Consider the following 27147-nt stretch of genomic DNA (forward strand, 5'->3'; position numbering starts at 1 on the left):
AAAAAGAGATTATACTGTATGAGTCAATTTATATGAAATCACAGAATAATTCAAATTAAAATCGACAAAACCATAAGTCAGACCTGTGAGTGTTTGCCTGTGGATAAGAAGAGGGGGTGGAAAGGAGCGAGAGAGGGGGAAAGGGATTACAAAGGAGTATGGGGTAATAAATATTTTCATTGTCTTGATGTTAGTGATGATTTCAGAGGTGCACATACATCAATAATTATCAAATTGTACAATTTAAATATATGCAGTTTATTGTAAGTCCATCTTACCTCAAAGCTGTTTTAAAAAGATATATAAGGATTCTCCCTTCTAGCCCTGATTCCAGCTACTGAACTAGTCCTCTTCTGTAAACAGTTAGAAAACAGCACATAATAATTAACACAATAGATTCCAGACATTAGACAAAGGGAGTGTGATCCCTGAGGAATGAAAAACCAATGACTTGACCCCTACACATGTTGAGGATTTCTGCCTGGAAGTCCAACCAAGGATTGAACACAAAGAAAAGGGATCAAAAGCAGAGCATAGCAGCCTGGCTAACGTGAGAAAATGGAAATTAGAACTCAAGGAGGCTGAAGACAGATAATCAAAGGAAAAAAGTCTGTACAGTTAAAGAACTACTACTGAAAGAATAACAACTGGGGACAATCAACTGAACAAGTCTCTTGGGTGACACAGCACAGAGAGATACTTGGGGTTCAACTATCCATGGGACAAAGATTTCCTGACTATGAGAACATTCAGTGAAGATACCAGAGAGACTAAACCTTAAGGAAAGGGTTACCCTAGCCTTACAGTGAAGGCTATGGAATAACTAGCAAATTTTAAAAACAAACCTTGAAAGAATCAAGTGATTTGAAAAGAACTGCCTCCCAGAACAAAATTTAATAACTTTTAAAAGGAAAACAACAAAATGCAGACACGCACAATGTGCCTCATGCAAACATGGAATTACTAGAAGAATCAGGAAATATGACTCATAACAAAAGAAAAATCGGTTATTAAAAAGAGACCCCAAAATGACAGGAATATTAAATTTACCATTCTATAGATTTTATGTATACTGTGTGGATTTAACATCAGATTAGACATTGCATAGAAGAATATAAGTACACACCAACACCTAGAAATTGAAACCATTCCAACTGAAAAAAACAGACTTAAAATATATTGATAAGCATATACCTATGGGATAATATCCAGCCATCTAACATTGACATAATTGGAGTTCCTTTCTAGGGGATTGAAGAAATAATGCTTTCCTAGATTTTAATTTAAAAAATCAGTTCATAGATTGAAAAGCTCAGAGCATCCTAAATAATATACAAAACATAGACAAATACAAAAAAAATACTTAGACAAATCCTTAGAATAAACAATTAATAATATACTTAGAAATCTCATAATGATTAACATGTTAAAGGTTCTACTTGAAAAAGAAAACAAGTGAATAAATAGGTGAGGAAACTCATCAGACAGATGAAAACAACAGGGAAGAGCCAAATGAAAGTAGGTGTTTCTACACATTCTGGAAGGAGAATGTTTCTGCCAGGAGACCCAGGCAGAGTCTTACTGCTGTCAGACCCTACTTGGCAGGGGTAACTGACCTGATCTTTAGGAAACAGGGATGCTCTTACACAGTACAGGTGGGAAGGACTATTTTTGGGTGGTGGGCACGTCTTGTGAGTCCCTTTCTCCATATTGACAATAAACAGACACATGCAACAATGCTGGCTAAGGAAAGTATGATGTTCAAGGACTCAGACCTTGAAGGATGAGGGTCTGGGTCAAGTGACCAAGTTCACCGAGACCAGCAGAGGTGCCAGTAGAATGAGGGAATTCAGAATGTGCAGTAGAGGTAGAATGTAAGTAATAGTCACAATTGGAGACCTGCTGCAGTGATGAGTGCTTCCTCTCCCAAGGTTCCCTCAGGAAGGGAATGCATTTGAGATCCCACTGGGTCCCGGTTGCTTGGTAGGAATTGAGGTGGACACTGGACTGTACTGCCCAGGACTTACTTTGGAACAGAGTTTAGATTCCTCAGCTGCTGAGAGTGCTGCTGGCAGAAAGCCCTTGTCTGTTATCTCTTTACTGGGACTGTGATGGTGAAAGCCCCAAGGTGATGTCCCCTTTCTAGGGTGGTACATATCCACTGAATGATAAATGTGGGGGTATAAAGACAACCCCCCAACTCGGGAAGATGCTAAGGGATCATCCCAACTGAAACTTTCACTAAGATGGCATCTGCTTTCAACTTCTCCCTCAGTTCCGCCCTATTTCCTGCTCTTGTTTTTCAGATGTGTTGATTATAAGAGCACATTTCCAGTCTTCCTAAATGTTAATCCCAGAGTCTCCTTTCTAGGGCACCCAGCCAGGTTAGAGGGCACATCCAAAAAAAAAAAAACCATAATTAATCTGGGAAAGAATGGCTTTAGAAACAAAAAAGAAAGGGAATTTATACACTATCACTTGTGGTTCACGCACGGAAATAATCAATTCCAGATTGGAGCAAGAGGATGGAAACTCTAAAGCAAAAGCAGTTGCAATTAAATGGAAAAAAAAAAAAGTTTGAGCTGAAAAATCAAACAAATGTAAGACAATGTTTAAGACAAAAGAGAAAAAAAAAAAAGAAACAGAAAATTCAAGAAAAACACAGCTTTATGGGAAGAAAAATGAAATGGTTATAACTGCACATGAACTTCATTTCTTTAGGTTGGATTAATGAATTCTACTTTAATCCAAACTAGCTTTGCTTTATCCTGATAGAACTATGACTCACCTGCATTCTTTCCCCAGATTCTCCTACCTGTGCATGTACTATGTGTCCACTCCTTTAAATCATTAAGCCCTTAAGACATTAGGTTCTGGTCAACACCAAATTCATTTAAGAATAAAGCTTAAGGTCTATCAACCATGACCAAGATGCAACAACCAAACCTCCAACTAGAATAAGGTTTTAGTCAAACAAAGACAACACCTTGGCCTCAGTTATGTTTCAGCTCAGGACTCTGAAAGCACAACAACTCCACGGGTCCCACCCCTTGGAAACCAGACCAAAAGCAGAACCGCCCCATGGATGGCATCGCCTCGAAACCGGACAGAACAATGCCAGGACTGACACCAGGACTTGAAGCCATGATCAATTGCTCCCTGCGTTAGCCCTGACCAATCAGTGGAGCTTACGACCCCAACTCCCATATTAACCACGATTAATGATCTAGACATTAGGCACCATCAGGAGCCAGGTTTTGGAAAGCGTTAGCTCACCTGCCTCTCTGAGCGTGGCGCCACATCCTTAAATAAACCTTTACTTTCTTTGCTGCAAACTTGTGCTCGTGTTTTCTTTTAGCGTGGAATAACACAGGCAGGCAGACCCCTTTGAGTCTGCTGTAACATGGTCACTGACTACAGTGAATAAATTTACATAAAACTAATTTATGTAGTAATTTTCCACTGTTGTAATCAATCTATTTGCAAAGGATAGGAGACAGGAATGGTTTCAAAAGACTATTTGAATGCTATTAACAAAGCAAAAATGTAACTACAGATGCCAGAAATTGTAAGTCAGAAGGGAAGGGAGAGTTCAAGGAAGAAAGAGGATATCATTTTAAAGTGGAAAGTCAAACAAGAAATGCAAGTTTGGGGCTAAAAATTAGGCATATAAATGTCTGGGATGGCAATAAATTCCTGGTAGAAGAAAGGCAGATGTTGTCTAAAAAATGATAAATAAAGATACAATATACACATTTTCTTAAGGGACTTTAATACGTCAGAAGAAAAAAAAATAAGACAAGTGTAAGGCAGAATGTTTTCTTCTCGGGAATAGGATTGAGAGTGGGAAGAAAGTGTGCCTGGGATCGAAGTTTTGATGTTGGGAATATATTCTGTAGATAACAATACAAACTTTTTGCTTATTTGTTTGAAGAATTAGAATACTTAGTCTGAGAAGTTGGAGTGTGGGGTATAAGTCAACTTTGGTGGAACATATAGATGTCTTTTCTAATGAATAATATTAGAATAAACCACCTAATAAAGGAGCAGATTTTCAATAACTGAGGATGTTTCATACATGTAAGAGACATTACAATCTGACAGTCTATAGTTTAATGTGCCTTTAGGAGAAAGATTTTCAAAGAACCGCTACTTGATGCCCAAACCAAATTATTTTAAAAATAATATTTAACTGCATTTTGTAATATGAAATCTCACAATTTTTCCTCTTCCATGTACATTTTATGTTAAAATAACTTCAGCTTTTAGAAATAAAACAGCAAATTTAACGTAACTCAAGGCAAAATAAAGCCTTATATTAAATTTTCATTGCAGATAGTTTTCTGAAAACCTCTTAGAGAAATCAAAGGGAAGAGAAGCTCGAAGTGCATAAACAAGTTATGAAGGAGAAATTGGTTCTGTGAGGATAGATTTATTTGGTTTAGCTTTCTCTGGGTCGCATAAAATGCATAATACATTTTGTGAGGAGTTTCTTATTGTCCATACTCAGTTTGAATTCACACCTCGGAGAAAAAGATCATGTTGTTTCTTGCTGGTTAGCCTGAACGTTATTTTCCAACGCTTTTCAAAGAATTAGAATAATAATATTAAACAGCACTGCAGATGCTTGAGGGAGCAGTCAGAACACAGTTGGGGGACCAATCATTGCTCCTGAGTCTCACAATATCTAAAAAGCAAGCTGGCCCTCTCAAAGGCATGGTGACAGCCCACTTCATCCTTCCACCACTCTAATTGTGGAAACACGCTTCTTCAAATTGATCCCAATTTCTAGACCACATAAATTAAATGTATGGCTTTTCTTTCAAATATTCTGGTGTTTACTATATAATTGGATTAAGAAAATGCTTCTAGATCCAAGCCACCACCAAAAAGTCCTTGGCTATTATTATGCTATGGTACGTTATGTTTTGTTATATTATGTCACATCACGTCACGTCACATTGTATCATATCATCCTTTAAAACAGAATATATTTCCTCTCTTCATCCATTCCACTCTGATTGCACATCTTCCTCATGAATGACACACACTTCCACTGTAACATTCATTGTTCAGAATCTTTCCAGGTTCCTACTATTAATGACTCTTAGGCTATTGTTTATCACTCTTGAGATGAGACTGCCAGTTTTATCTCTGACCTTTATCTCTGCAGTCTTATGCCTTAGCTATAAAGTGTTAGTGATCAAGATACGTTTGCCACGTCTGTGTTCTTTCTTATTCTTTCCATTTTGCTTTGGCTTTCAACTTCTACCACCTGACCCCTGTTTTTCCAAGATGCCACAAATCCTAGTCCTTTCAAGAAACTCAGGTTAAACATTTTCTGTAAAGAAGAGTTTTTGACCCACCACAGACACAATTTACTACCGTTTGTGCTCCCACGGAAACCCACACAGATATCTATGAAGAACTTAATAGAGCAGACTCCTCCTACATGACCTTGCATCTCCCCACATATCAAATAATTCACCACAATGTTCTTCAAATTCCACCCACATAAAATGATTATTTGCCTAAAGATGATCTAGATTAAGAACAACCAAAAAAATTTATTAAGACACGTTTCCTTTTAACACTATTAGCTTATTAATAGTCAATGTTCTAATGGTAATAATAATACCTAACATTTATTCAGAACATAGTACGTACCAAACACTGTGCTTTTCAAACATATTTCATTTACTGTAGTATTAAGGAAAATAATTTTTATTCTAAATTTACAGGTGAAAAATAGGCTTTTAAAAAGCTTAAATAGCATGCTTAATGTCTGACTGCTGGTGGGTGGTAGGGCTGGGACTCACATTTAATCTGTATGATTCCAAAACAATGTTGTACAGCCTCTCACAGAAAAATAAACATGTATTTCTGAAAGATTCAGAGAAATAAAGTTTTATAATTGGGTTATATCTTACTTTTCATAAAGTTTATGTATAAAAGCCCTACTAACAGTCCTGAACCATGGCATAGTCCCTTCTTTGTGGACAGTGGAAAAGTCATGACATCATTAAGGGCAACTTATATTTTTATTTAGCTCTAATTGTTACCACATCATTTTCCATCCTAGATCCAAATCTAGTACCTATATAATATACAGCCTCTTCTCTTGCTCAAAACTAACACACGTATAATCAAGTAGAGGATACCCAAAGACTAAAAATATCTCCTAATTTGACATTTGAGAAGTTTGTGTAAATCTTTTAATAGATATTTAAAACCTAGATAAATTTTGAAATTTATACATTTTTAAATTTACTAAAAGTTACTATGCCTTTTTTTTTAAACTAAAAGGGCCTAAGTTATCAATCCTTCTCTCTTATTTTTCAACATTCTCTAAAACTTATGTGTGAAAAATTATTTTAAAAATTTGATGATTAAAAAAATAAGACAAAATTATGTGATAGTTTTTATTTTAAAATACAAGGCCATTTCAGTTTTATCAGCAAACATTATGATCTAAGATGTATTGACTACTTACATAGGTTATTTCAATTTCTTAAAATATAATTTAATTCTGACTTTAATTAAGATTGAGTCTAAACATGCTTTCTTTGCTACAGAGCTCAACATTTTACAATCAAATAACTAATAAATAACTAAAATCAAATAATTAAATTATCTGCATACCTAGTTATCTAAACTATGCTTTCTAAAGAGTTCACTATCTTGTATCTAAGATACAACATTTATATTTTTGTCCTCCTAGCTTCTTATTTTGATTTAATTTGAAATATACTAAAACATAAAATATATCATTTTCTCTTGGATATAGATATAATAACTTTTTATTTTATTTTTCAGACTAAATGAAACTTTCTATTTGACTTTTACTGAGTTTTTGAAAGTAATTTGATGGTTTGGAATTTTTTTTAATTATAAAAGTTAATGAGAAAATTGGAAGATATCACTGAAAAATACTAGATGAATGTTTTAATGAAATACTGGAAATGGCTTTTACAAAGTATATTTATTCAAGTACCACTGAGTTCTCTTTAAAAAAAAAAAATCTTAAATTGTACTTTTTAGTTCAGACAGCTGCTTACATATTTCTTTATTCTAAACCACAGCTTTAGAGATTGAACTAACATGATTACCAATCCTTTTTTAGAGTAATAATCTTATCAACAGCTCTTATCTTTTCCTTTATTTTTAAAAGAAGGAAATACGATCAGTATTATATTGAATTTGTTTAGAACAAAAGAACAAAAGAAATTTAGAGGTTTCTTTTTACTCTTTTTTTTTTTTTTTAACTGAAGCTCCTGCTGTTAGAGTTGTCATTATTGCTACTTTGTTAAAATTCAGTGGAGTGATCTACAAGACGCCCAATTCAGTTATTTGACTTGAAAACACAAATTATATTCCCCCAGACACTACCTTCTGTCATTTCTGGTAGCTCAGGAATGTGTTCGTATATGAGTCATAGAGTATCATCATTTTATTAATTGCAAAATTGTAGTAGCATGAGATAAGGCACTTTAGATTTAGATTGCGAATATATCAGTTTCAAATTTGTAATAATGCCTGATTCAGTTTCTGTGTACATAGTTAAAGTTTATTACTAGGAAAGAGGTGGTGGTTAATTGCATATTTTATTTATGATACAAGTAACTATTAAAATATTATTAAATCACAAATAGTGTACTTTTTATTAGCTTTACATCAGAACTTAAAATGCTATTGTAAAATTCAGCAACGCGTGAGGTTCCATGGGTACCATAATTTTAAAGGGATTCAAAAGACTTAATAAAGCCTACAGGGATATTCTCATGAAAGTTGTCTTTTATGTTAACTATATACAATGAAACAAAGAAAAAGGACTTGTAAAATTTTTAAATATCTCAATGAAATCATAAATAAAGTACATGTAATATTGAAGTTTTCTATTAAAAAAATTAAGGTAAATATTTAGAAAAATAATTAAACTAATGGGAACTTAATTCTCCTGTTTTTATTACCTATCAAATCTTCAAGATTTTCATGTGTTTTTTCCTGATAGAGAAGAGATAGCAAGAGATGAAAATGGTAGTTTACAGAATGTTCTCACTAAATAAAATTATAAAGAAAAATTATCTGAGATAGTCCTTAATAAATAACCTTTTCCTCACATCATTTCCCTTTGTCGCTCTTATCTTCAATGTCTCCCATTCCTTTTTTTCCATAGGATTAGAGCACAAAGCACTTATAAAATGTACATAGCATCCAGTCTTTACTTTACATTCAGAGTCGTCATTTATTTTAATCCCTAGTACATTCATTTAAATCCCTAGTAATCTGTTTTTAACCTCAAATAATTGATTAATTCATTCAGCAAATATTTATTTTTTTCAGACACAATTCTAAGAGCTTATAATATCTATCAAGAAATAAAATCAAATAAAAATTCCTGCTTTTATGGGATTTATGTTCTAATGGAGAGGACAAATAAAAAACAAATATAAATAAATGAATTAGATAATAATAGAAAATGCTAGTATATACTGTGGAAAGTAGAATAAGCTAAAAGGATCAAAAATGGAAGAATCTGGAATTTCTATTTTATTAGGTGGTAAGGAGGGTTCTTCACTATCATTCAAGCAAAGATTTTAAAGATGTGAGGAAATTAACTGCGCAGATACATATCAAAGCAAACTGCATATGTATAGAGGAAACAGCCTTGCAAGAGCTCTAAGATAAATGGAACCCTATATATGGCATATGTATTACTTTCCTATTTCTGCTATAACAAATTACAATAAATTTAATCTATTACAACAAAGATATATTATCTTAGAGTTTGAGATACTAGAAGTCTAAAGTAAATTTCACTGGATTGAAATCAATTGTGCTCCCTCTGATGGTTCTAAGGGAGAGTCTGTTTTCTTGCTTTTTTCAGATTTGAGAGATGCATTCTCTGTATTCCTTTGCGCATGGCCCTTTCCAAGTCAACATCTTGTTTCAGTTTTCCTATCACCTTCTCTTGTAATAAGGGCACATGTGATTTAAATCAAGACCCTCTCAAATAATCTAGGATAATCTTCCATTTCAAGGTGCTTAGCTTAATCTCATCTACACAATCCATTTTGTCATATAAAGTAACCATAATTTAGGTGTCTGATATCTTTGATGGTCATTATTCAACCTACCATGGTAGCCATGAGGATCAGGAATACTAATTAACAATGATGATCAAAATCACGCCAAGATGAGTGTTGAAAAAAAAATCTGTCCCATGATCCTAAGTAATAGATCTGACATCATTTTTATACCAGAGGTCCTAGGGGAAAAAATCCAGATGTATTTCTGAAAGATTCTGTTTTTATTTTACATAATACAGTATAAATTTACAGTCTATGCACATAATAGAAAAATAATAAAGCCAATATGATATGCTAAAAACCCATAGTGTGTGTGTGTGTGTATATATATATATATATATATATATTTTTTTTTTTTTTCCCCTAACCTCAAATACTTGGAAACTGTTTTCTGTACACATATAAGGGAAAAAAAAACAGGAAATAAATAAAAGCGATTATTAATAAAGGCTTTCTTGCACTCTCCTTTTACATCATCTAATTTTGCTTTTTCCTAATTTGTAGTAAATCATATAAGTACCAATACAGTTTTTAAAAACTGTGTCAAGAATTGTTAGAAACTAAAGGTATACCATTTCAACAGCCTTCTACAGTGCTTTTTTTCTTTAATATCCATACCTATTTAATTTGCTAAAGTTCAACAAAATATTTAGAATTGCATTTTAACAATACTTCTGCTTAGAAGCACAGATATCACAGGCATCTATGCTCACACACCTTGATATGATTTTTTTTTATTACTATCAAGGAGGAAATTTTTAAATTAAAATGGTCACAGTGAATTCACTTCTAACAAGTTCTTTGAGACATTCTCAAATATGGTTTTGTCTCTTGCCATTTTTGTATTGTCCTTGCTCAAGATTCTCTATAAAGACAGAACAAGCCCTTTAGAGTACTGCCATCTCTCTTCCCATTCCATGTTTCCTTTAGACTGAGAAAAATCTTACTGTAGGCCGTGGTATCTGGTTGTTTCTGATTACAAAGGATTCCAAGATCAGAAAGTATATATCTCATTTAACACGATTACACTTTCATTATTGTTGTACGATGTTTTACAAATTTTAGAAAATTATACCTGACGTTAAAATACAACAGATAAATAAGTATATAATTTCATATAAAAATGCAATTCCAAATATTTCTTTTTTCTGGTGATGTTTATTGAGGAAATAATAAAAGAAGAGGAAAAAAACATGGTAAATAAAAAAGTATAGAAGTCGAGAAGTAAAACAAAATATTGGTATTCACTGTCAACTCTGATAGGATAAATTGAGAAATAGTAGGGAGTTCATGATAAGCAAAAGATTAATAGCAAAAAGTTAACGGACCAATATCAATATTATTAGAGAGCTTAAAGTACTGAATTAACAGAGGTGAACATTACTAACCTGCACGTTCCTTCATATGTATGTTTCTATGGAGATGTTCAACTATAAAAGCTTATTTGTAAAGAGAAGAGCATTGTAATTGGACCACAATTTCAGTTTGCTTCAATATTGTGATATAGTTTCCAGAGATGCAGGTCCTTCTCGCTGTGATTCCTTCAGTCTCTTCCTTCTTCATGGGTTGGCTTTATCCTTATGCTGGCCTTTTTCAGAGTGATAGCCTGTTGCAGGGGTCTACATGTTTTATTATCCATGTCAAGTGAGGAGTAAAATGTGCCTCTTCCTCCAACAATAAAAATAAGGCCAGCTACTCACTTTGATTAGATAATCCCTGAACAAGTCATAAATTGGCTCAAACTGCTGGTTTTAAAATTTTTAGTCAAAACCTGTTTACTGATTCAGATGGTAAACATGTATTATCTATTAGTAGAGAGAATTCAGAGTTCCGATTTTATTATCAGATTCTCAGATTGAACTCAGACTCTGTCTCTTGGTAGCTCTGTGACTTTGGGCAAGTTACTTTACCTAGATTTCAACGTCCTTATCTCTAAAATGGGAATAGTAGCTACCTCAAAGAGTATATTATCCAATCTTTATGTAACTGAGATAAAATATTACATATATAAAAATTGCTTAATAATGTATCTAGCCATCAAATCCTAATTAATTGTATGTGCTCATATGTTGATTCATGTATATGAGCAGAAAAACAATATTGATAGTCATGATTTCCTAGGTTATAGATGATTTGACTGTTGATCATGTCAAAAAATACTGGTTTTTATAACATATTTTGTTTTAGTTAGTTTCTTCCATTTAAACAAGAAAGAAATCAAGTCTAAGACAACCATAATTTAAGTATATGAAAGATTTGAAAAGTTAACTAATTTTAGATACTATTTATGAATATCAACAGTTGTGCATACACTTGAAAAAAGAGGATGGTTTTAATATATTCCATGTTAATATTCTAAAATAAGACTAAAGGAATGACAATATGAAAGGAACCAATAGTCTTTTAGGATCATAAAATTATTAAGGCAGTTTTTAATATGCAATAGGCAAAGAAAACATTAAGTATGTGAAACAATAATAATATAGTTAATACAGTTTAAGAAAAGTATAATATTGTCTTTATAGATGTGTGTTTTACATTACTCAAAGGAATTTCCCAGCAATAAAAAAGCATGACTATAATAGAAAGAAAAGCTAAATTCACAATATATCTTCTTTTTCTAGATTATTCATTAAAATGATAAAAATAAATACTCATACTTCATGCTTTCTGACTGAATAATGTCCCAATACAATTGTTAATGCTTTCCACAATCCCTTTCAGATCAATTTGATATTTAAAATAATAAAAAAATCACCAAAATCTACTAAATCTTATGTATAAGACTAAATGTATCAACATAGTTTCATTCCCAGGAATCACTCAGAGTTATAAAATGCAGAAATCAGTATAAGACAAAATGTTGTATTTGAATAGAGACAGTGTTAAGTTTCTTATATAGTCAAAGGAAAACTGGAAATAAAAATTGGACTTCAGGGGTGGCTGGTTAGCTCAGATGGTTAGAGCGTGGTGCTAGTAACACCAAGTTTACCAGTTCGATCCCCACAGGGAGCAATGTGAGCTGTGCCCTCTCTAAAAAAAAAAAAAAAAAAAAATTGGACTTCGACTAGTTTTATTCTTTAGTTTATTTATTAATGGAAGCAGAATTTCTTTCATTTTAATGGAATACGGTGATGTAAATATTGTTCCTTTACTTTATCTACATCTCATAAATTTTGCAGATTCTCATGGGTGGCAAAGAGTGGTAGATGCTTCTATGCAATCCATCTGCATATTAAGAAAATCTGTATTGTGTTGTATTAGGAACCACAAGTGTGCTTGGTTTCATCATGATAGGTTTCTAATACATATTTCCAGTAGTTACTCACTGAGTTTTATTGTACATTCATTTTTTGTTTGATTTTAATGTATTTATTTCCGTTTTTGTTTTAATTTCTTTTAGTTGTAGATATTATTGCTAAACATGTAATTTTAATCCAGGAGTAATTAGAACATATTTCAAATATGCCACTTTATTAAGTGTGAATTCTAAAGGGGAAATTAAATGAACAGCATAGTAATCGTTCCATTTAAAATATTCTAGTTTTGTATTAGGAAGTAAAGTGGTAAGAATGTAAATACATTGGTAACAAATCCATAAAAAAACAAGGTCATTTGTTTGTTTGTTTGTTTGTTTGTTTGTTTGTTCTGCCTGTGCAAAGCAAATTAGGAAAATAGTCAATATTTCCTTCCCAAAAACATTTGCTCTCTGTCCCAGATTTATGTCTGGATGTTTACTTCGTTTATGTCATTCTCAAGAAATATGGCTTATTAGGGCCACTTAGAAGTCTTAGAAATCAAATGGCAGTTGTTTGTATTTCCCAAAGAATCACTTCCTAATGATTTTTTTAATCTTTATTGTGGTAACATTGGTTAGTAAAATTATATAGGTTTCAAGTGTAATTTTTATTCAGCCATGCAGTATTAAAATGACATGTTCAGTTCCAAATGATCGTTTTAAAATTATTTCAGCTATTCTGTTACCTGTTATAAAACAAATGTCAATTTTTCTGACCTATAGTAGTTGTTTAGAAACAGATCAATTGTTTTAATATAAATGTTGCCTACTTCACTGATGCTTTACACAAGCACAAATAACATTTGAAACTGCCAGATCAATACCATGCATGTTTATTTACAGTAGGTAGATATTCAAACACAAACATTTATTTTGTTGATACTTTAGATTTGATTATCTCTAATATAATTTAGTTCCTCATAACTGCTAATACTGAGATGTACGAAAAGTGGTTTTTCATTCCATGTAGCCATGTATTGACCCTCTTCCATGTCTATCTTTCTTTTTTTTCTATTCTTTTTCTTTCTTTCTTTTCTTTCTTCCTTCCTTCCTTCCTTCCTTCCTTCCTTCCTTCCTTCCTTCCTTCCTTCCTTCCTTCCTTTCTTTCTGTATTAAGTAGAGTTTTAATAGTGTATTATAATCCTAAAGGGGAAAATTTATACTTTATATTTTTGATATTTTGTGCATTAGTGTATTTTAATAAACATGAAGATTTGTGAAATTTAATTTTAATTAGTCATTTCCTTTATGAGATCAAATCATTGTATTGTGTTCATTTTTGTTACAGCTGTTTCTTTCCATATGGAGTTCTTGTTACTCATTACATATTCCAAAGACATACAAAACAATTAGTAATTATTTAGAACTTACTATAGTTTTGTGACTCAGGTTGCACAAACATCCTTAACCAAATTCACAAATAAATGTATTAAGGAATAGTGGCAAAGTTTCTCAGTTCTAACTGTGCGGTTAGAAAGGCATGAGATTCAGTCCTGAATTCACTGCATTGATTCTGGACCTGGGCAAATCCAAACCTCTCTATAGCTTAGTTTATTTCTCTGTAAAGTGAGTAAAGGAAGAGGATCTAATGCAAGTACGGTATTAAAAGCAATGAAATGGGTTCTCAATTCTATTCCATTGGTCTATGTGTCTGTTTTTCTGCCAGTACCATGCTGTTTTGATTATTGTTGCCCTGTAGTACAAGCTAAAGTCAGGAAGTATGATACCTCCAGCATTGTTCTTTTTTCTTAGGATTGTTTTGGCCATTCTGGGTCTTTTGTGGTTCCCTACAAATCTGATGATTTTTGTTCTATTTCTTTAAAAAATGCCATTGGGAGCTTGATGGGGATTGCATTAAATATGTATATTGCTTTAGGTAATAAGGCCATTTTAACTCTGTTGACTCTTCCAATCCATGAGCATGGAATATCTTTTCATTTCTTTGTGTCTTCAATTTCTTTTAAAAATGTCCTATAGTTTTCAGCATACAGGTCTTTCACATCCGTGGTTAAGTTTATTCCTAGGTATTTTATTATTTAAATATGGACAGATGATTTTTGACAAAAAAGCAAAAAAAACATAACAATGGAGAACAGACAGCCTCTTCAATAAATGGTGCTGGCAGAATTGGAGAGCCACACGCAAAAGAATGAAACTGGTCACCATGTACCAATATTAATTCAAAATGGATCAAAGACTTAAGCATAAGACCTGACACAATAAACTGCGTAGAAGAAAACATAGGTACTAAGCTTACGGACCTTGAGTTCAAAGAGCATTTTATGAATTTGACACCAAAGCAAGGGAAGTAAAAGCTAAAATAAATGAATGGGACTATATCAAACTTAAAAGCTTCTGCACAGCAAAAGAAACCATCGACAAAATAAAGAGGCAACCAACTGAATGGGAGAAGATTTTTGCAAACAGTGCCTCAGACAATAGGCTAATATCCAAAATATACAAGGAACTCATACAACTCAACAACAAAAAAACAAACAATCCAATTGAAAAATGGGCAGAGGACCTGAAAAGACATTTCTCCAAAGAGAACATACAAATGGCAGGTAGACATATGAAAAAGTGGTCAACATCACTAATCATCGGAGAAATGCAAATAAAAACCACAATATCACCTCACCCGTCAGAATGGCTATTATCAACAAGACAAATAGTAACATGTGTTGGAGAGGCTGTGGAGAAAAAGGAAACCTCATACACTGTTGGTGGGAATGCAGACTGGTGCAGCCGCTATGGAAGACAGTGTGGAGGTTCCTCAAAAAATTACGAATAGAATTACCATATGACCCAGCAATCCCTCTCCTGGGTATCTACCCAAAAAAACTGAAAATGTTAATCCATAAAGACAAGTGTTCTTCAGTGTTCATTGCAGCTTTATTTACGGTAGCCAAGACATGGAAACAACCAAAATGTTTTTCCGTAGATGAATAGATAAAGAAGTTGTGGTATGTATACACAGTGGAATACTATTCGGCGGGAAGAAAATATGAAACAGGACCATTTGCAACAACATGAATGGATCTTGAGAGTATAATGCTAAGTGAAATAAGTCAGACAGAAAAAGCAGAGAACCATATGATTTCACTGCTATGTGGTATATAAACCAAAAACAACAAAAGAACAAGACAAACAACTGAAAGAACAAAAATTCATCGCCATAGACAATAGGGGGTTACCAGAGAGTAAGGGGGGAGGGAGGCTCTAGAAGAGGGTAAACAGGGTCTAATATATAGTGAAGGAAAGAGAACTGACTCTGGGTGGTGAACACACAATGTGAGATATAGATAATGTATTACAGAATTGTACATCTGAAATCTATGTAACCTTACTAACAATTGTTGCCCCAATAAACTTTTTAATTTAAAGAAAAGGAAAAAAGTAAATAAATAAATAAATAAATAAACAATAAAATGAGTGCCTGACATGTGGCTTTCTATGCAGTCTTTTTGATTCCCATCAAGGGGATTAGATTCTCTTTGTTCTCCAATTTTATTTATGTATTTGTTTGTTTATAATATGTTTTTAAAATGTTTCAATTACAGAACATATAATATTATATTAGTTTCAGGTATACAACATAGTGATTAGACATCCATATAACTTCCAAGGTGATGTGGTGAGTATTGCACAAGCTTTGAAGTTAGGAAGACTATCTTGACTCTGCTAACGGGCTGTGTGACTATGAGCAAATTATATTACTGGCATGAATCTGCTTATTATTTATAAAAATGAGGATCATATTTTTTTTTACAAAATGTTTTTGGATGACTAAATGAGAGGAATCCTATATTTTTCATAGTAAGTATCCAATAAATATATGTTTTATTCTCTACCTGTCACTCAGCTGAAGAAAGAATCAGAAATCTTAAATCCATTAGGTTTTATAATAAAATGGTAAAATTTGTATTAGAGAAAAACTAGATGGAATTACTAAAGAGTAAGTAACTCTCTTCATTTGTACATACAGGTGGGTAATATTTTATGTCACTACAGGAAATTGTTGTTGTGTTTGTAGAACCGACTTATCTAACCATTTAAAAAAATCAAGAAAACCATTTGTACTTTTACATCTCTGGTAATGTGTAAATATTGTATCAGTTTTACTTGTTCAAACAAACAACAAATCAACAGAATATGAACAATGAGAAATGAAAGCAGTTAACAAATAAAGCCAAAATATTGTAACTAACAAAAGTCACTCTAAAAGAGCCTGTCCACACTCCCCCTTAAACAACAGCAGCAAAAATAAAGTAGTAAGGCAGTTAAAGAGGATGATTTAAACAAGCTGTATTTTGATGTCAGGAAGCTTTTTGTATGACTGCCTCAAATATCAGTACACTGCTCAGGCAGTTCCGGCTCCCATTACTAAATTTGTTTCCCTAAAGTAACTAGGACCATATCACTAAAATTATTATAATCAGATATATAAGCACACTAAGATAAAAAAAATGCAAGTATTAATATAAAAAGACTACAAAACGTGCTTTTGCCATTACTTTACTATCTTTTTACAAAAAAACATAATATCGTTTCACCATCACCTTAAGGTCTGGGGATGCCCCATATTATAAAATGCCCACAAAATGTTTTCATCATGGATATGCAAGGATTAGGAACTTTTTTCAAATAAAGAGCGAGGTTCTTTTTCTGTAAGTTCTCCATTTGGTGTCTACTCCAACTGGTGTTGAAGTTAAAGATATGTTCACTTTTAGTCAGCGGTTGATTTAGGCAGAATGCTATGGTAAGGAGAGGAGAGGAATGAGAAAAGAAATTTTCCTCAAGAATTTAACATCTGCAGGGGAGGTCCTGCAGGAAGGAGTTGTGGATAATGTTTGGAATTATGTTTTGTTTGTTTGTTTGAATTATATTTTCTATATCACCATCCATTTTTAATGAGGGTAACCTATAAAAATAGGAAGATCTTTCTGGAAACCTGTATATATTTGTGCTGCAGACTATTCTAATAGGTGCCTCAACTTTTTTCAAAATTCTTGATCTTCATCTCAGGAGCTCATGTGGATTTGTTGAAACTTAAGGACCAAAGCTAGGTATTAAAATCCCTTGGGACACTCATACTCACCACTTTACATAATGCATTTGACATGAGTAATAGATTCCAAGATTCAGAAAAACAAGTTCGACTTTGGTAACTTTATTATCAGAGAAACCCTAAGAGTTCTTGTTTATTTTTAAAGATATTTGTGGAGATTTACTGACAAATTTCTAGGTACAATTTTATGGCATAACAGTGTTCCTGACATTTCTCCGGAACTTAGGAGAAAATGTGTGCGTGTGTGTGTGTGTGTGTGCGTGTGTGCACATTTACATACATTTTAAATGAGTAGTCATACCTGCATATTCTAAATGATGTAATTTTAAATATATCCCCAGAAAATGAAGCTAATTATGCTATGAGGGTCTAAAAATACAGTTATGTAACAACATATTACACACAATGAATATACAGTTGAAAAGATGCGTTTACTTGAAAGCCTTTCTAAAGTCAGCTTCTGTTTAACCACTGTCTGAAATATTTCCGTGCAGGCCATTGCTGACTTGTCGTATTTTTTCTAAGACAGATTTCACATCTTCCATGTTGTGGTTAGAACCTGTATAAGATGGGATGGGGACCAAGCAGTTAATATTTATTGAATTGCTTACATCTCTGCCAGAGTACCATAGATGACAATAATTATGTTTGTTTATTTTCCAAATAAGGAAAAATAATCATGCGCATTCACATACGAGGATTACATTAGATAATCCATATAAAGGAACTCCGGCACATAAAAAAACGCTCAATAAAAACTAGCCATTATTATTATTATCATTATTATTATTATTGTCATTATTATTATTACATTATCCAATAGTGCCTAAACATACCGATGTTTAAAAATAAAATGTTTAGTTGTTGCTTTCAATATGCGTCATATCATTGCATTTATCTGTATGTTATTCTCCATGCTTATCGCTGTGAGTGGCTCAATACCTCTATGTCTATATCCATACATATATACATATACATATGATTATATACAATCACCTAAAGAATGAGTATCAGTGGTAAAATAATACTTACAAAACTATGTAATTAGGCTTAGTTGTATGTGTAAAGGCATATGCATTTGTGTGTATTTTGTATTTGAATGTACGACTTTGTAAAGCATATTTAAATAAGGTATCACTAATTAGTCACCAAGAACTGGATGCTATTTTCAAAATATGAAGTATGCAAAGAACTAACATTCTTTACTTTTAACGAATCTTTCTTTCTTTCTTTCTTTCTTTCTTTCTTTCTTTCTTTCTTTCTTTCTTTCCTTCCTTCCTTCCTTCCTTCCTTCCTTCCTTCCTTCCTTCCTTCCTTCCTTCCTTCCTTCCTTCCTTCTTTCCTTCCTTCTTTCTTTTTCTTTTCTTTGCCTTCACTCTATTCCATCATTTATTCGCAGAACCAGAAGCATGTTGTACTGCAAATAACTTAGACTTTGGGGAATTCTTCAGTGTGCTATCCATTACATTATTCCTTATGTTCCTCCACTGGTAGTTTGGGGTTTATTTTTCTCCTGTGCTGATTATTTACCTCGAATCTAGAGACTTCCCAGCTTGCAAAATGCTGTTGCATTGTTCTTAACTCCCAATGTCCCGTAACTTGGAAGTCTGTGTTTGAAGTGCAAACAAAATACTCTTTAGTGTCATTTTAGTAGATTTTTGAGGATGGAGGAGAGGAGAGGTAAGCATTCAGTCTACCACGTTGACCTGAAATTTGGCTTTTTAAATGTTTATTGTTTTCATATGACACCATCACCTCTATCAGCACAAAACTGGAATGGCGTGAGTCAAAACTGCTGCAATAAGATTCAAGATGTGTAAAATATATCCATTCTTTAATAGAGGCTTTTAACCAGCTACTGTGTACCAGATACTATACTTTCTATCAAAAATATACTTTTTTTTTTTTTTTTTTAGGAAAATCGACATGTAAGGGGACATTGTCTATAGTCTGAAATGTGGTATATTAGTCAAAACCTCAAGGTGTTATGAATACAACCAGGAGGAAGTTTGTCCATGGTCCAGGAACTCAGGGAAAGTTCCCCAGAAAAGACAACTTCTAAGTTAAGTAATTAAAACAATTAAAACTAAGTAATAAAAGAATGACAGGGAATGGAGAGGGACTTCTTCAGTAAAAAATACCAGCAATGTATGTGAAATTCTGGAAGGATAAGAGAGCATGGCAAAGAGGGATGCTTGAAATAGTTCATTCAGCATAGTATTTGGAGCTTGGAATGAAAGACAGGAAGGGTGAGAACTGTTAAGATAGTTCCTCAACTGGATAGGTCACCTAGTCTTAACATGATTGAGTTAACGAGGTCTTCACTAAATAGGAACACTACATATTGAAAATAGAAATGTAAGTAAGATTTAAATGGATGAATTTGTTACTTGACCTGACAAGCAATGAGTTTGGTTTCTAGGTTTATTTAGGAAGAGAATAATATTTATAATATTTCTACTCCAGATGCCAGAAACTTAACATTTTAAGACTTATGAGGGAAACATGAAAAACAAATGCTAAACAAAACTCTATTTTATCTTTTGTGGATGTAATCTTAAGATACATTATGTGTGAGAAAGAAACACTGAGAGCATGAACGGATTCTCGGTATTCCATTAAGATACTAAGGTTAGAGTCCTGACAGAGCTTTTTAACAAACCTAAATGACCTTTCATTCCGATGAGTATCTCTCAGTACTTTAAATTTGTCATCATGGAAAACACAATCAACAAAAGGAATTAGCAGCCAATAGAATTTTTAAAAGCATCTTGATTTTCATAAAGTTAAAAAGTGTACTTGCACGCAGGTACTAAGTGCTTTGCCTCTGCTCCTTTTTGTTAGACAACGAACTGACTCAGAGTTCACATTTCTAAAGGGTTTAACTTTACCTTCATTGCCACATTCCTAATGCACTGCTGAAAATGACATTTCAACCTAATTGTTTTCTGCCAAGAAATTGTCCCTGGCATTTCTTTGTCTATGTATTCATGATTGATTAACCCTTCACTAGTTCCATTAAAACAATTAATATAATGGAGATTTTGACATGCAATTCGTAAATTATTAAAGGGCATGGAAGTCAGATTCTAAGGTATTCAAGGTAAGTATAATTACTTTGGGAGTACACATGCAAGGACAGGGACATGGGCTAAACAGTTTTGTCTTTTCTCCCAGAAGAATATTTTGGTATTTATTTTAGCATGAACAGTATTTATTCAGGCTATTCTCTTCTCACCGTTCTATTATACAAGTAAACATTCACTCATATACTCTTGAGAATATTTTATTCATGGTACAGTGGACTCAAACCGAAACTACAGTTGTGTTTTTTTTGTTTTTTTCCTTCAAGGGAGAAGGAAACACAAAGAGATATATTTTAACTGTTATGAATTATGATCATTTTTTTACAGCTGAATAAATGATGGATAGAGTCTCAAAGTCATTAATAGTTCTATAAAAATTCACACTGATTCCTCCTCTAATCTGCTTTGTAAAGTAAAGCCAGGTTAAGTGATATATATATACATCAATACACACACACAAACGTATGTGGATATACACACACACACACACACATATGTAAATATATGTATATATATATGCCATATGTATATATGCCATTTGTATGTGCCATATACATATATATATATATGTGCTATATCTATGGCATATATATATATATATATATATATATATATATATATATATATATGGCACATACATAAGGAAAATCCTATAGTCCCCAGTGCCAGATTTTTTCTTGACTATTATTCAAAATAATGACATTGTTATTTTCTATGCTTTTGAAACAAGAAGAGATTGGACATATTCAGGGGACAAGGCTACATTCCAACAGAATCCCAATTTCTTAACTAATATTAAATCTTCCACAATTTTGTCCTAATCTACTTTCAAGTATAATTTCCATCCATAGTAGGCGCCAAACACAGTATGTCCTCCTACATATGTTGATACACCTGTGAAGCAAAACCACTGATTCTTGCTTAAACAACTTCTTCATGCCTTTCCCTGTGCCATTCCCTGTGCCAAGAATTCCTTCAGCTTTCTTCAAAGCTTAGTGTCAATGACTCTCGGCAATGTTCTGTTGCTCTACCCTATATATGGAAATGCACTCCATTTTTGCTAAAAATTAGTAATATTTTTGACTTCTGCTTTATAGTTAAAGCTTCACTGTATTTTTCAAAATGTATTTTGAATTTCCTTATTATATATTGATTTCATCGGGTGAGAGTTAAAACAATTTACAACTGTAAATCCTCTATAGGTTATTGCAGTTTCACACATAGTCAACTCTCAATAAATGCTTCTAAAATAAATGGATGTTTTCTTAGTAATCATAGACATTTTTGTTTTTCTTTAAACTAGTTAGAAAATATCCACAGAAAAAATCCTAATTACTTTTAGGTAATACTAATTTATGTATTCCATGGCACTTAATATCTAACAAGTTTTGGTAGACTTCAGTTGTGTAAGGAAGAAACTACTGAAGTGTGAAGCTTGCTGACTTCTCTATTTGTATACAATGTGTACTTGCAATTATTTTGCTAAATAAATTAGTGATTATATAATTTTTGGTACTATGCAATCAACATATACATTATACTTCTTATGTTCTTATTTATGGAATTATTTGGTTCTCATTATCTAATTTCATTCACTCAACAAATTTATTGACTATTCATTATATTTCAGGTACTACGCTAAGCACTGGATATTATACTTAAGTTTTGTAGAAGAAACACATAAATAGACATGTTAATTCTCTCTCTGTCTCTCTCTGTCTCTCTCTGTCATATATATATATATATACATATATATACACATATATACATGTATATATACACATATATATATACACATATATGGCATATATATGTATATATATATATATATATATATATATATATATATATATATATGGCTTAAACATTATGGTAAATGCTATGAGGTCCAAGAAATCTGTAAGAGGTAATTATTAGATTGGATGGTTAGAAAAGACTTTTTGAAGAGGTAACATTTAAGGTTTTTAAGCAGATTCTGAAAGGTGGGGAGTTACTCATGTAAAGAACAGAGGAAAATTCATATTATAGAGAACTGTTTAATAATATCATTATATCTCAAACAGCAAAATACTTGTTAAATTCTTTAAATGTCTGTAACAAACTGTCTTTTGTTTCAATAACTCTAAAGATAATATGAATTTAGTCTTTTAAATGTTTTCCTAAAAGAAAAAAAACGAGAGAAAGAGAGAGAGAGAGAGAGAGAGAGAGAGAGAGAGAGAGAGAGAGAATACCTCATAGTGAGTTACTTAATAGGTTTTTATAAACATGGAAAATTCAAAGTTCAGATATTTTTCATTCTTTATGAAAAAAATAGAATGGAGAGAAAAGGGCAGAAATATGCCTAATCATGTATACTTTGCATTTGGTGTAATAGTATTTTTTGTTCTTAGTTTCATGAACAGGTTCTCTTCCTTCCTTCCTTCTTTCCTTCCTTCCTTCCTTCCTTCCTTCCTTCCTTCCTTCCTTCCTTCCTTCCTTCCTTCCTTCCTTCCTTCTTCCTTCCTTTCTTTCTTTTTTAGAGAAGTGCTCACCAGAACATTGTGAAACTATAAAATAGTATTATTAAATATACTTATATTTATATTTATAGTGCTGATTTACTCATAGTTAGACTGCTGTCATACATGCTAAAAAAACAAACAAACAAACAAACAAACTTTACCAAGATTTCGCTGATTGTTCTTATTTAACTACCTCTTTGTCATTTATTCGCTTCATTTTACACAAAATGGAACACACTTAAAACTCAAGGGAAGATTAGGTTTTAGTTTTACATATCCCATCATGAAAATAATAAAACGAAGAAGGTTTTTTTGCATTTGCTAAATATCCCACATCCAAAAAAAAAATGAATCTGTTCTGAAGTATCTCAGCATAATTTTAACACACAAAAATAAGCATCTCTTTCTTTTATAGTCCTTTCAAATTTGAACCAGTATCTGTCGCATTTTCCAAGTATGCCCTTTTCTTTTAAATTATATAGATTAATAAAGTGCAATTTCCACAGTGGAAAACTTATTACAATGGGGAAAGTCTTTATTTTTCTAAAGCTTTTCCTTTGGTGAGACCTGTTTTAAATCAGTTGTGCATTTTTTCATTAAGTTATAAATTGGAGCAGTTAAGTATACATCTTCTTGCTTAAATAAATAAGAAAACATAAAATGCATTAATCAAGAGCTAGGCCATTATTGGGAAACATATCTATAATTACTTAATTGTCAAAATAAATGATTTGCCAACTGCAGAAGTATTGATTATTATTTTTTTGTTACAAACTCTTGTATATTGATAGACAGTTAAACTTTTGTCAGTCTCTTTGCTGTTGAAATGTTCCAAGAGATCACCTAACATATGTTCCAGTTACCAGTCTTCTAATAGAAATTCAGTAGCAAGAGCATGCACCATCCTACAGCATAGATCTGAAGACCCTTGAATGTGACCTGCTCCCAGAGGAAACCAATTTAATGCTTCATTGCACACAGAACAGTATGTATGAATCACAAAACCTCCAGATAAATTAGTGACAGGTACATCTGAATAGAATTCCTTCTAAGTCGCTTATCTGCAGCTAGGCAAGCTTGTTTCACCCTCACTTTCAAAGATAAAGCCACATGGTATGTCGCCTTGGCAGATTCTCACAAAGAATCCTCCATTAGTGGGGGGGGGGGATCCCCTTATTATTTCAGGTACTATGACAGCAAATAGGATAAAGTGCGAACTATCTGCCAGTGGAAAATTTAGCAGTCGATACCAAGCCTTATGTCTTCTCTAACTTTCATAAGCTCTGTGCCTCTTTCTCTCTTATATTTATTTTTGACAGTTCTGATACCCTAGAGTTGTAGCCATGACAAAGTTCAGAACAAAACATCAGGTTATGAAGGACAGTTTATCAGACGCCAAACAGGGACAAGAGATGCCAACAATTAACCGATTACTCATCTTATTTGAAAAACAAAAAACAAAATAGAGAAAAACTGAGATGGTAAATATATGCTCTAAACATTGAGAGATATTGGTAATACAAAAGACCAAAAAAACTGAATTATGTACAAAATAACACAGCAAGTGTTTACTTGTAAGGAATCTTATTTACTTACCAACCATAAATAAATCGGAATACCAAAATTATTTAAAACTATGTTTTAAACTGAATATCAATGAATAGCACAAATGTAAGTACCTATCAATTACTAGAATTCTTTTAAACTGTACAATAAAACAGACACATCAATTCTCACTTCCAGTGTTTCTTACCGTCTACACTTACACTTAATCAAGTCTTTCATTATATATCTTAATAAAGGTCAGGTCATATCACTAAGTCGATTACTTAGCATAGTAGAATTCAATAGAACAAATCAAAATGACTCACGTTTTAGGTTCTGTTGGTAGTCCTTCTCATGCAAAAAACAGGGCTGTGCTTTCTGGGTGAGTCTATATTAAAGCAAAATGACAAAAATCTTAGTTTCCCGTGTGACATTGGTATTTAGCATGCATGAAAATAAATCACCACTTAGTCAAGGAGGAAAAAAATTGCATTAAAGTGTACTGATTTGTAAATTTGGTCCTTTCAAATGTAGAAAGCATTTCCTCTACCCTCTTCCTCCCAATCTGCAAAATGCCCAATGAACTCATTACTATAGGAACTCAAGTATGGCTATAGTCAGTTAATGAAATTCAGGTCTGGGAATAACTGCCATGAACATGCACAATGGTTGGGCATCTAGAATTGGGAGAGGCAAGGGTGATACTGGGAAGAAACAAACAAACAAAGGAAAAATACACACCATAATTTAGAGAATGCACATTATGATAGATTTAGCTAAATTAATGGCTGTGCTATATATACGAGGTTATTCATAGGATTGTAAATGTGTAAAAAATGTAAACAAAAATACTTTGAACACATTACCAATACCAAACCCAACGACACTTTGGGGAATATAAATATAGCTACTATATTTACTTTCTTTGAAATAACACAAGTGTAATTAGATTGGATATATGTCCTTTACAGCCACAATAATTTTAGCAACAATAAACATCACTTAAAATATGCAGGACCTTCAGTTAGCAGGCAGCACAATTATTCTTCCTGCTTTCTCTAGCTACTGTATTTATATTGAGTTATTTATATATAATGCACTTTAACATCATCAGTAATTTCTTAGACGCTTCAGTAAATGGAGACCTAAAACATTCGATTATCACATTAAACTTTACTTGTGAAGCACCATATTATAATAATGTTATTTTACTTTTTTGTGCATTAGAAAAATGTGAAAATATAATTAGAACAATTAATTTGAATATGTAAAAAGCAAAATGTCATGTGTGTATTACTCAATACATTAAATTATATAAATACAAAGCCAGATAGTAGTTCTTAATTACTATATGTCAAGAGTTTTTTACTGTATAATGAAAGAAGTGTTCAAATTTTCTGATTAATTATTCATTAATTCAACAAACAAATATTGACGAAGATGGTCTTACAATTCCCTTCAGCTTGACTAAATTTTTGACATATTTCTTCCTGATTCTGGGATCAGTTACTTTCACCTTGGAATTGTAAATTATTTTTCTTCCCCTTTGCGATGTAAATCTTCTCCCAACTCCCTGTCAGTTGTACAACCCAGGAGTGTCTTTCTTCAGGATTTGGGAGCCATCCCTTTGTGATGTAATCATCAAGAAAGATAGTGCCTCTATTTTTTAATCTTTATGTCAGGGTAGGAGCCTAACTTTAATAAGCACTGTTCACAAATACAGATCACCTAACCACATTGACCAACCAACCTCTCACCTAACATCCTCTAGGATTTTTACACTTAACTCAGCTCTTAAAAAATGTCCCACCTTGTATTTCAACAGAATTAAGTTCAATATCCCCAGCTCCCCCACCTCTTTGCAATAGTCTTGAATAAAATTTTCCCTTGCGTGTTTAACTCCATCTGGTGCATTTTTTTCTTTTCACACTCTCAAGTGTCTACTATGCATTGGCACACTAGTAATTCAGTGGTAGAGAAGGTAAACACTGTAGTTGCCTCCATAGTATGTACAATCTAGTAGGAGACTGAGACATGTATGACTGACATTTAAAAGAAAATGTGATCGATACCATGACTGCAAGAACAGAATGAGGTACCTACGAAAAGTAGCCTAGGTAATGGAAAGTATAATAGAATAAGTGTCATTGAATCAATCATTTCACTGATGATGAGGTATCATCCCAGTAAATTGGAACAGGAAAAATGTTCCAGGAAAAGTGTCCAACATGTGTGAACATACAGGGTAAAATAAGCATTTCAGTGCAAAGAAACGTCAGATCAGAATAGCTGGATTCTAAACAATAATGTAGGTGAGTGGCAGGAAATGAGGCTGAGATATAACCGGAGGGAGATAGGAAACAAAGCAATTCTTCAGTCATGTGGTGTTTCATTTTTCTTTTAATCAACACATTTATAATGGAAGGGATAACAAAAGGTTCAATGCCAAAAGCTCTGGTATCAGACTATCAGGCTTTGAAATCCCACTCTGTCTCTCACATATTGCTGTGGTATTAGGCAAGTAGTCTAACCTCTCTTAACCTCAGTTTCTCCATTGCAC

General features: G+C 32.8%; 1 protein-coding gene across 1 annotated transcript in view; it reads right to left on the minus strand.

The window, feature by feature from the left end:
* MGAT4C (MGAT4 family member C) overlaps positions 1-27147 on the minus strand; it is a 558476-nt gene that overhangs the window by 257501 nt on the left and 273828 nt on the right. The window contains exon 3 of the mRNA XM_033116167.1: positions 24914-24975. The gene's annotated coding sequence lies outside the window, so the exon portion shown is untranslated. The remainder of the gene's footprint in view (positions 1-24913; positions 24976-27147) is intronic.

The sequence above is a fragment of the Rhinolophus ferrumequinum genome, chromosome 10 (genome assembly GCF_004115265.2).
Source record: "Rhinolophus ferrumequinum isolate MPI-CBG mRhiFer1 chromosome 10, mRhiFer1_v1.p, whole genome shotgun sequence".
In the NCBI taxonomy this organism is placed as follows: Eukaryota; Metazoa; Chordata; class Mammalia; order Chiroptera; family Rhinolophidae; genus Rhinolophus; species Rhinolophus ferrumequinum.